The sequence below is a fragment of the Montipora capricornis genome, chromosome 10 (genome assembly GCF_036669925.1).
Source record: "Montipora capricornis isolate CH-2021 chromosome 10, ASM3666992v2, whole genome shotgun sequence".
NCBI classification, from domain to species: Eukaryota; Metazoa; Cnidaria; class Anthozoa; order Scleractinia; family Acroporidae; genus Montipora; species Montipora capricornis.
The window spans coordinates 7,346,782-7,356,781 of record NC_090892.1 but is presented as its reverse complement, the minus strand read 5'-3'; the positions used below and the strand labels follow the sequence as shown (position 1 = coordinate 7,356,781).

General features: G+C 40.0%; 1 non-coding gene and 1 pseudogene across 1 annotated transcript; one reads left to right on the top strand and one right to left on the bottom strand.

Moving 5' to 3' along the window:
- The window catches only part of LOC138020215 (uncharacterized), a 15,195-nt pseudogene that overhangs the window by 501 nt on the left and 4,694 nt on the right, over positions 1 to 10,000 (top strand).
- Positions 6,770 to 6,842, bottom strand: Trnaf-gaa (transfer RNA phenylalanine (anticodon GAA)). Its single transcript has one exon. It is a non-coding gene; the product is annotated as a tRNA-Phe (tRNA).

The window sequence follows — 10,000 nt, the reverse complement described above, 5'->3', positions numbered from 1 at the left end:
ATGCTTTACTTTGTACTGAATGATTGAAATAACTATTCTTGAAAAAGAACGATAAACAAAATACACTAACTTCTTCGTGGCTTCGACGTCGAAGACGATTTTCGCTAGACAGCCTCGGCCTCTTCGCCGGAGGACGAAAGCAGAACTCCGTTGGTATAGCATCCTCCTTCAGTCTCCGTTTGCACTTTACTCCAGTGATCTGCGCACGTAAATTGACTTCAAAACTTTCTACTGAAAAATGATCGCTACAAACACAGCAGTTCTCAAGTGAAGGCATATTAGTCCTTCTTATCCGTTCCAGCCATGCTTTCCGCCGCTGAGTATCTCGCGGCAACTTATGGTAACTAATGCCGTTGCTTTTGGCTGAGTAATTAATACATCCAGGACCACAGCAGTTTACCATATTGAGCTAGGATGTAAATGTAACTAGACAGTTGTTAGAAAATTAGCGCCTTAAAAATTTTAAAGTACACGAACGTACGAAGACAAGGTGCCGCAGAGAAGAAAACATCAGAACTCCCGCTAAACTTTGACGATATGACGTCACAGCCAACTGCTGGTCAATACAACGCGGCTCATAAAGCGTCCAAGATGGCGGAAATCTAAACTGGATTTTCTGCTCCTCTTTAGCCAAAATATATACGGGAGGAAGGACAAGACGACTAAACAGGTAGTCAAAATGGAACCCTCCCTAACTGCCCTTTTCTCAGAAAAAAGTTCATTTTTACACCGGAGTTCCCCTTTAATTACACCGGTCGTCCTTCTATTTGGTTTCGATACGTTGATGATACTTTCACTCTGTTTGACAGTAAAAACAATGCTCTTAAATTTCTACAGAATCTCAATATCTGCCATGTAAACATCAAATTTACTATAGAGTTTAAACCAAACAAGACAATGTAACACACATTTTTTGACAGTACATGTATACCGTCATACTGCATTATTTGCCCTATGGTTAAGGCCGGCATATTTATCTTACCAACCGGTAGGTGGGTGACCGTGTGGGGATAATGCACAAGTCAGACAATACTCTGCATTTCTTCATAAATGGCGTGTTAATGTTGGAAAACGAATCAAAACCATCCCACCTGTACTTTACGGTGTTGTGGATTTGTTCGGGCAAGCTGAGGAAGTTACTATAACAGGTGGGGAAAGAGCCGTTATTTTTTTCCGTTTTAGGAAGTCTCTACCCGCAATCAGTAGTAGCCTATAACTTATTGCATTTCTCTCGAAAATATGTATTTTTTATAGTATATCGTTTATCATATTACTTCTGCGAGGCACAAATCTTTAGGTTGCCTGTGATTGCTTGGGCTTCCTTTCTTGAAGTATGCGGGAAGTCTCGATTTTTGTTGATCACGATGATTTTGAGGAAGGGTGCGCCCAGTGGTATCATCATGACTTTAATGCTTCCTTCCTTGCGCCTCAGCCTTGACGCGTTAAATTGCTTTGTTGATAAAATTATTAACTTATGTATGTACATTTACTGTTTCTATGATGTTTTATGCTATCATTAATTAAGGCGCTGTTACAGGAGGCAATTTTTCTTGCAGCTTTTCTCGTTTTTTTTTTTTTATTCCACAAAAGTTCTCACATCGTCAAACAAGTTGCTTTATGGGTGTTCCACTATGCAAGGTTTCTTGCAACTTGTCTCGTTTTCAATGGTCGCAGGAGGTTAGAGGAACGTTTTCATTGACTGCTGCCGCAAACGGTTGCGGCACAAGTTGTAGGAGAGATGAAAGTTTAAAAATATTCTGTACTGCAGAATCAGAGCCATTTTTTTTAAACCACAGAGTTAAGGTGGATCTCAATCCGCTGACCAGAATTTTTTAAACTTTGCAGAAAGCTTTATCTTGGCCTTCTGATCACTTTCCATCAATAAAATATGAGGGTCGCCGGGTTTGTTTTTGAGATATGTGCAACTAAAGACAAAATATAGGGTATTATTACAGGGTTTGCCCGTTGCCACGGTGACTTATTACACAATAATGACCGCATCTTGTTCAGCAATAATTGTTGTTTCTTATGGAACCGTAACATTGCTAATACGTGATACAGCGTTGTAATGCCATACCTTCTAATAAGAGCGTTACTTGAGAGCTTTTAAACTGAATTAAGCTACCTTAAATGTTTTCCCCATCATGACGGCCATGGCTTATTATCATTTCAGGTGGAACTGCTGAGACACAAAGTAGTAACCAGGATCAAGTGGACAATGTCTCGATCATGGTCCGTATGAAGAACACCATTAACATTCTTAAAGAAGGATCGTTTACTGATGTGAACCTTGCAGTAGTGAAAATCGCAAAAGACATTCTTGAGCCGTACGGAGAGACAAATGACCGAGCGCTTCAGCAAAAGTATGGTGACCATTTAGCAGAGATTGGTGGTCCTGTGCACTTGACCAATTTCCTTCGTCGGCTGATGGATACTGGATTAGAAACGCAACGTGGGTGGTTGGGCATATCTGTGGTTCGAAGAGTATTACTGAACTACTCCGATGGCAGCTTAAAAATGGCGAAGGGATTGGGCCGGAGCGGTTTGTTGAAGATAATGTTGCATGATCTTGACACTTACGGAATTAAGATTTCCAAAAACAAATTAAGCGGCCGACTCTGTACTTAAAGTGGGAATTTGGAAATCACTATGGCCGGCAAACGGTAGAGTGCAAGAGTCCATCACTCAGGAGTAAGATTTACTCAAATTGGTCTAGTCCCATCAGCGTCAGAAAAGTGTCTATTTTTAAACCAAGTTTTGCGGGAAAATAAACAATAGACCAAATCAGTTCACTCAATGTTGTACCCAATTCAATTCCAAATTTTCTCTGGATTTACTGTTATCGTCAATTTAGATTACTCTGTCCTAGGCCTCGTGGTAGCAGATGATTGTACCGAATATTTACCAACACTAATTAGTATGTATAAAATCATTAACCATTAATCATCATTGTCAGTTAGTTTATACGAAAAAGACGAAACAGTTAGTTATTGGAACTAGTCAAAAACTCCATCTCTCAATTTATCTGCTTGTGGTACTCCAGTCGGAGAAGCAAAAGATGAAAAACGTTTGGGTGTCAAGATTGATAAACACCTCAACTGGGACGATCATATATGCATATTGACTATCTCATAAAAAAGTACAGTTAAACTCTAGAATCTGCTTACTTAAAAGAGCTAGACATACCTTAGTTATTCGTTATGGCAATTATTATGCAATGCATTGATTAAATCATTATTTGAGTACTGCTGTACTGTATGGGGAAATACCAAAAACGAAAATCTACTTCGTTCATTAGAATGCAAAAACGATGTGCGAGGTTAATTTTAGTTGCTAGTGTTTCTGATAATCCAGTCCAACTTTTTAGTAAGTTAGGTTGGATTCCCGTTAACAACATCATACGACTAAGAAACTTTCCATAATGCATAAGATTATAAATGGCAAATGCCCCGCCTATTTTAAAGAGTCAAACAATCTTTTATTCACTCCTTTCTTTCAAACAAAATCTGGTCACCGTACCCTTTGTGCGAGTAGTACTCGACTATGGAATTCATTAGATAATAGTAGCAAAAGCCATACAACGTTAAGTAATTTAAGAAAACACATTATAATTGCAATTTAGAAAATAATTCCAAGCTCGATCATTTTATTATTAATGGAACTTTTTAATAATTTAAACTATATAAAGAATTTTAAAAAGTTCTAGATTATTATAATGTATAGCTTTTAATTTACTTTTATTTCTATTTGTTGTTGTTTTTTTTTTTGTTTTGTTTTTTCGGACCACAATGTAAACTGTTGGTTCTTTCCCAGCAATTGTGTCAATCCACTTACGTTATTATTATTATTATTATTATTATTATTATTATTATTGTTGTTGTTATTATTATTATTATTATTATTATTATTATTATTATTATTAAACAAATTTCTAGTTTCTAAAGAGACTGTGGTGCTGCGTCGGTGGGGGAGTGAAACAGGAAAATTTGGTTTTATCAAACGTGTTGATGAAGGTCGAATTACCACCGTGCACGATTTGGAAAACTAACGTTTCGAACGTTAGCTGTTCGTCAGAACGAAGGGCTAACGGTCGAAATGTCAGCTTTCCAAATCATTCATGGTGGTAATTTGACCTTTATCAAAACGTTTTATAAAACCAAATTTTCCTACATAAAATCATTGCTAAATAGTGATTAAGTCTACTGCTTGATTCTAAAGTGGTTAGCTTTCTCTTGATGTTTGGTAGCCGACATTTTTTCTGTTTAAACTTGTTTCTAAGTAGGTGATAATACCTGTTTACCGCGGCATTCGGAAGAAAACGAATCTTGACATATTAAAAATAATAATAATAATGTTTTCGCAGTTAGCGATGTGGTAGTCTAGTGGTTAAATGAAAGGATTATTAGTCAAACTATCCCCGGTTCGAGTCCTGCGAATTCAGGCATTGGGGTTCTGATTTTAAAAATAGATAAATTGACGCGATATTAGTCAATAGAGAAAATTAGGAATTGTCGTTAATCGTCATTTCAGAGGCAGAGGATGGGTTAGAGTTGACGACAAGAGACGTGATAGCATTTCGTTCAGGAGCCATGTTGAATATAAACGAAGTAAAGACTGGATCTGAATTTGTAATGTTATCGGATTTGAAAGCATCCGGATTCGCCCGTACACACGATTCCAACTTCTTTGCGGATTCAAACCCTTCCACTCAGGAGGGCAGATTCAAAAAAGAGGAAAGAAAAGGAAAGGAACTTTATTTAAGTGTCTAGTCGTTCTAGCGCTGAACCACTATCATATCATATCATATCATATATCTTTATATTATTTACCCTCGGATTTTTAGAGTAGCTTGGTGTAGCTCATATCTCCGAGCATTTACCCTCCCAACCATGATACACCACAGAAGACAGACCACAACACCGGGAACTACATGCCCTACTCTTTACGACAAGTGTGCGGGTTCTTTTACGTCCCACAGGATTATGAACATTGAAGGGTTGTGAGACGGGACCTCCGGCTTATCGTCCTTATCCGAGAAGACTAGAAAGTCTAACCATTGGCAGATGTAATTACAAAGGCAGCACTTTCTCCTCACCCTGAGTGTTGGTCCTGCCGGAGTTGAACTCACGACCTCCCGCGTAACAGCCCGGTGCTCAACCAACTGAGCCACCGGTGCGCGGTACCCTATTTGGGTACACTGTAAATTGAAATTAACAATTAACACAAATCAAGTCAAATGTTGGTTTTTGAGGAGAGGGGAAACCGGAGTACCCGGAGAAAACCTCAAAAGTTGCGGATTCGCATGCCGGATTCGCCAAATACGTGCGGACGGGGCCTTACCCGATTTGGTCTATTGTTTATTTCCCACAAAACTTGGTTTAAAAGGATTCAATTTCCTGACGCCGATGGGGACAAACATGATACCAGTTTCTTTCTCTCGGATACTATGAGTAATTGACTCTTGTAGAGTGTTAATGGCCGTTTGGGGTTAAAGGGTGATATTTTGACATCCGCAAGGTAGTGTCTTTCCGACACGGCCAACACAAAAACACACGGGTATGTAGTTCTGGAACACGACTAAAATTGAATTGATCTTTAGTTTTTATTCACTTTGAGTCCGTTCCTATTCTTTATAGTGTTTTCAGTGGTAAACCGTAACAATGTATATATCCGAAAAACGGGCCCCAGAATCGAACTCCCGACAAATGCTACATTTTGGTTATTGTAGCCAGTGATGTTGGAGCTGATCCACATCTTTTATCTGGTCTTGGAGCACAATATTGATGAGCAATATCTAATCCCTGGTCGATGTTTTTCATCCTTGCCATCGTCACAACAGTATGAACACTTTTGGCAGTCACGTTATGGGCGAGATCAGCCGCTATCGCTTGGTCAATACAGCAAGGCCTCAGTTTGAGATTTTCCGTAAAGACATCACTGTCCGCAAATAATTACGTAGTTATTACTGACCACCCCTGATGGGGAAAGAAAGCTAACGTTTCTAGGGTTAAGCCCTTCGTGAGAGCGAATTGTGAAGGGGGAGACAGTGAAAGAACAGAGGGAGTGTGAGAAGGGCTGTCAGCTCACTAATAGCAGGAGGATTTTACGACGCTCTATCGATCCATAAGGTTTTTCCGGGGATCGACGCTGCAAAGACTGCATGGGCAGTCCTTAGAAATGGTATGATACGCTCCAAGTTACTGATGAATGATGGGACCCCACCGGCAGACCACGAAAAACTTGATTGGCTGTTCATGAAGGCCTGAGTAATATTCAGCGAGAATAGTGTCCGAGCTAGGGCATAGTCTGGGAGAATTCTTGCTTTGCTCGCAGACAAAGTGACCTCATAATTGAATTAAGGGTAAAACTTGAGTGTGCATGCTCACGACGAAGAACTCGTTTTCTTATCCTAAAGCGACTAATTGTTTACTTTTTCTCCGAACGGAAAAAAAAAACATCTTGTTTCTTCAGCACTCATCATTCTTCATAACTGTGCCAAGGCTTCAGAAAACCGTCAGATTCTTTGTGAGTTACGAGCGCAGGAAAGAATCGCGCCATTTCGCAATAATGCAGATGATATGGAAAATGTTGTGTCGGCCTTGTTTACGCTCATACATATTCAGCTCTGGTGAACAGATAAATCTTCTAGAAGCTGACACCAGGGTAAGTTTTGAAGCTTATTGTTCTCTTAGAATAATTAAGTGAAGCTATGATCTTCGCAGTTATGAGCGCAATTTTTGCAATTGCGTAGAGAAGCCTGAAAAATTCAGGACTTCAACGGGGTTTGAACCCGTGACCTCGCGATTTCGGTGCGACGCTCTAACCAACTGAGCTATGAAGCCACTGATGTTGGGAGCTGGTCATTTGTGGGTTCTAATGGTCCCGTGAGGAATGAATCAATGATGAAATGGTATATGAAATGAATCATATATGAACTCGGAAGCCATGTTGGACCGAGATATCGTTGCATTGCTTCTGTCACTCATTGACAAAGGCGGGGTCGTTGAAAAGGAATGTGCTGCTAATGCCCTTTGGGTTATAGCAAAGAATCCTAAAGGAAAGGCTAAGATCAAAGACACAGCCCAGGCAATCAAAGAGCTTTCAGACCTAAGCACAAACAGCAACCAGGCAGTTAAAGAGGCGGCAAAAAGAGTTCTGTTGGAGCTGAGGGACACCACGAACATTCAAGGTATCAGTCAACGAGAAAGTTAAAAGACAACCAGGGAGATCAGGGGGATAGGATAACAATTTGGGAATTTTACAAAAGTTATTTTTAGCGTGCGAAAGTACTCGAACTCACCGGAACACATCCGAGCCCATCCCCATTCAAACCCTTACCGGAAGCCATCGGAAGGCGACAACATTCCACTTTTATTTCTTGTGATCGAACGTTCCTTCTACCTAGGCGTACGCCTCCGAAAACACAGTTTTATTTCATCTAAGAATTCACATATCCCAAGGATAGGACTGGGCCTCTCCTTCGGTGTTATCTGGATTTTTTCTTCTTTTGAAATTATGAATTTACTTCTCAGTAGAGCGTACACTACGGACTCAAACAACCCAAAACAACCAATGCAGTGTTCATAACAGTCAAATTTATGACCTTGTGATGTTAGTAGTTCGGGCTCGCTACATCTTTGCTGAAGACGATTCTTGGGAACGAAACCACTAAAATGGATACAGATGGAAATCGCACTGCAAAACAACGCGCCATGAAATGTGGAAGGTGGCATGTTGGCCGCAATAATAAATGAGGCAAATGTTATAGCCATTTTATCAGCATCAGTATGTTTCAAAGGTACATTGTGGCTTCATGATCCCTCAGTTCTACGAATTTGTGAGAGATTGCAAGGAAGAGCCGATCGCATCTGCATTCTGGCGCTGGTCGATGCAATGCATTTTCATCCGTGCGCACCTTAAGCTGCAGACGCATGCTTCATTTAAAACATTCAGCTATCTGATCGTATTTCGTTTACTGCGATACCTTAGTGTTGGTGCCAACCAAAAGGATTGAACCTCTGGGGACGAGATTGGGTTTATATATACGTAGCATGTATATTTAATGAACCCAAATAGAACGCAGCAGTCGTCGCACTTGATCGATTGCACGCGTGCAAAGAGCTCTAAACATTGATTGAAAAAATCGAGTGAGACCGACAAAGAGATTAGACATATACAAGGATGACGGTTGGGCAAATTTTGAATTGAAAATTAAAAAAAAAAATAGTGAGAAAACGGTAACTAGATTAATGACAAAAGCTCTTAACAACAAATCATATGTAAGCAGTAAGATTAGGGCCCAGGCCTCGGTCGTTCAAAAGGTGGATAACGCTATCCACCGAATAAATCACTATCCAGCGTGTAAACACTAGCAAAACCAACTGAGATATCCAGTGGATAGTGATTTATTCAATGGATAGCGCTATCCACCCTTCGAACAACTGCGGCCAGGGCTACTCCTTAATATCTGGCTAGAAATGTTCTTCTCACTTTTTCCTCCGGCCACTTTTTCCTTCCTCCTTTCTTCAGCATAAAATTTCATTGTTAAGACCTTTTTTGGTAAAAGTCAAATCTCGGTTGGTATTAATGTGAATTCTTTAATGTAAAGACTTCATAATGAAGACTTCACATTAAATCGCGGATTAAATCGCGGTTGCTTTTGAGCAAATGGGCCTAGCAAGTTTGATCCATTTAATAAAGGCAGAGTTTTTACCGGCAACGTTTCACTAGCCAAGAACTTATGCCTCCTTCAGCTGTCGTGATAAATGTTCGAAGTAATTAAACTTATGCACTTTATTTTTACGGGTGTGTCAAGAGCGCAGCAGCGAACAAGTTGCGATTATCAAGAGAAATGTCGCAGATTCAAATCATCTCTCCAGCTATCAGCTAGAGTTTTTTCAGTCATTTTTCGCAAATCCTGGGGCAAATTCATCGCTGGTTTGACTGAAATGAACAAAGTTTAAACACACGCCGTTCCTGGGACTACAGAAATGTTTATTGGACAAACATCGCTTACGCAAGCATAGGCCATCTTTGGGAAAGCAAAAAAAAAAAAAAAAAAAGAGAATTTCGGAGACATTAACATAGAATTACCCATGGAAACGCTCGAAAATTACAATAATATTCCAATACTTCCCATTGAAAACTCTCCTGCAGGGTCCCCCCCCCCCCTCCCCTCTAGACTAGGTCCTGAATCCTCCCCAGAAATGAGTTTTCTTTCCCCCAAGCAAATTTAATTTATTGCCTTTTTTATCAGCTTGTGGGAGCTAATTAGAAAAATGAAAGTAAATTTACCCATTTTTCTCGGAACTTGAACGCGCGCAATTCCGTAAATATCCTGCAATATGATTGGTTCTAAGCGGGAGTTCACGGATTTTCTTTTTATCATAATGAACTAGGAATTACCTTTTTCAATAATTTAGTTTTTAAAGGAAAGCTGCACTCGAACAACATATAACTTCAAATCCCATGAACGTTGGCTTTCTATAGGGCAACCATTTTCTCCGGGCAGGAGTTTATCAAGGGGACCCTCTATCTCCACTAATTTCTTGGGTGTGAACAGCGAAAAACACCTACACAACAGTACATGTAGGATCAGCATGACTAAAATCCTGCACGACGCTGAGAATTGTATTTTTGGGGCTCACCGATTTAACGTTAAATCCGTGAGCCCCAGAAACTAGTATTTATTTTAAGAATTGTCCAAGCATTGGAGATAGAGGCTGCCCTTGATGAGCTACTGCTCCGGGTTAAAGTTTGTCGCTAACTTTTGGTAGAGTGAAAGGTCCCTGTAAAGAAAACAAATCACTTTTAAGGGGTTTGCTGAAAATATCGCAGCTTGCTAGAAGAAGTGTTAAAAGTAGAATTTGCTTTGTGTTATGAAACATTTCTTTTCAGATTTCATCTTTGACCCAAAGTTCGACAGATGCTTCTGCACTGAGTGTCATGCTGCCCGAGGAGACAAACTCTACTACAGTCGAGGGACACCTGCAAAGGATTA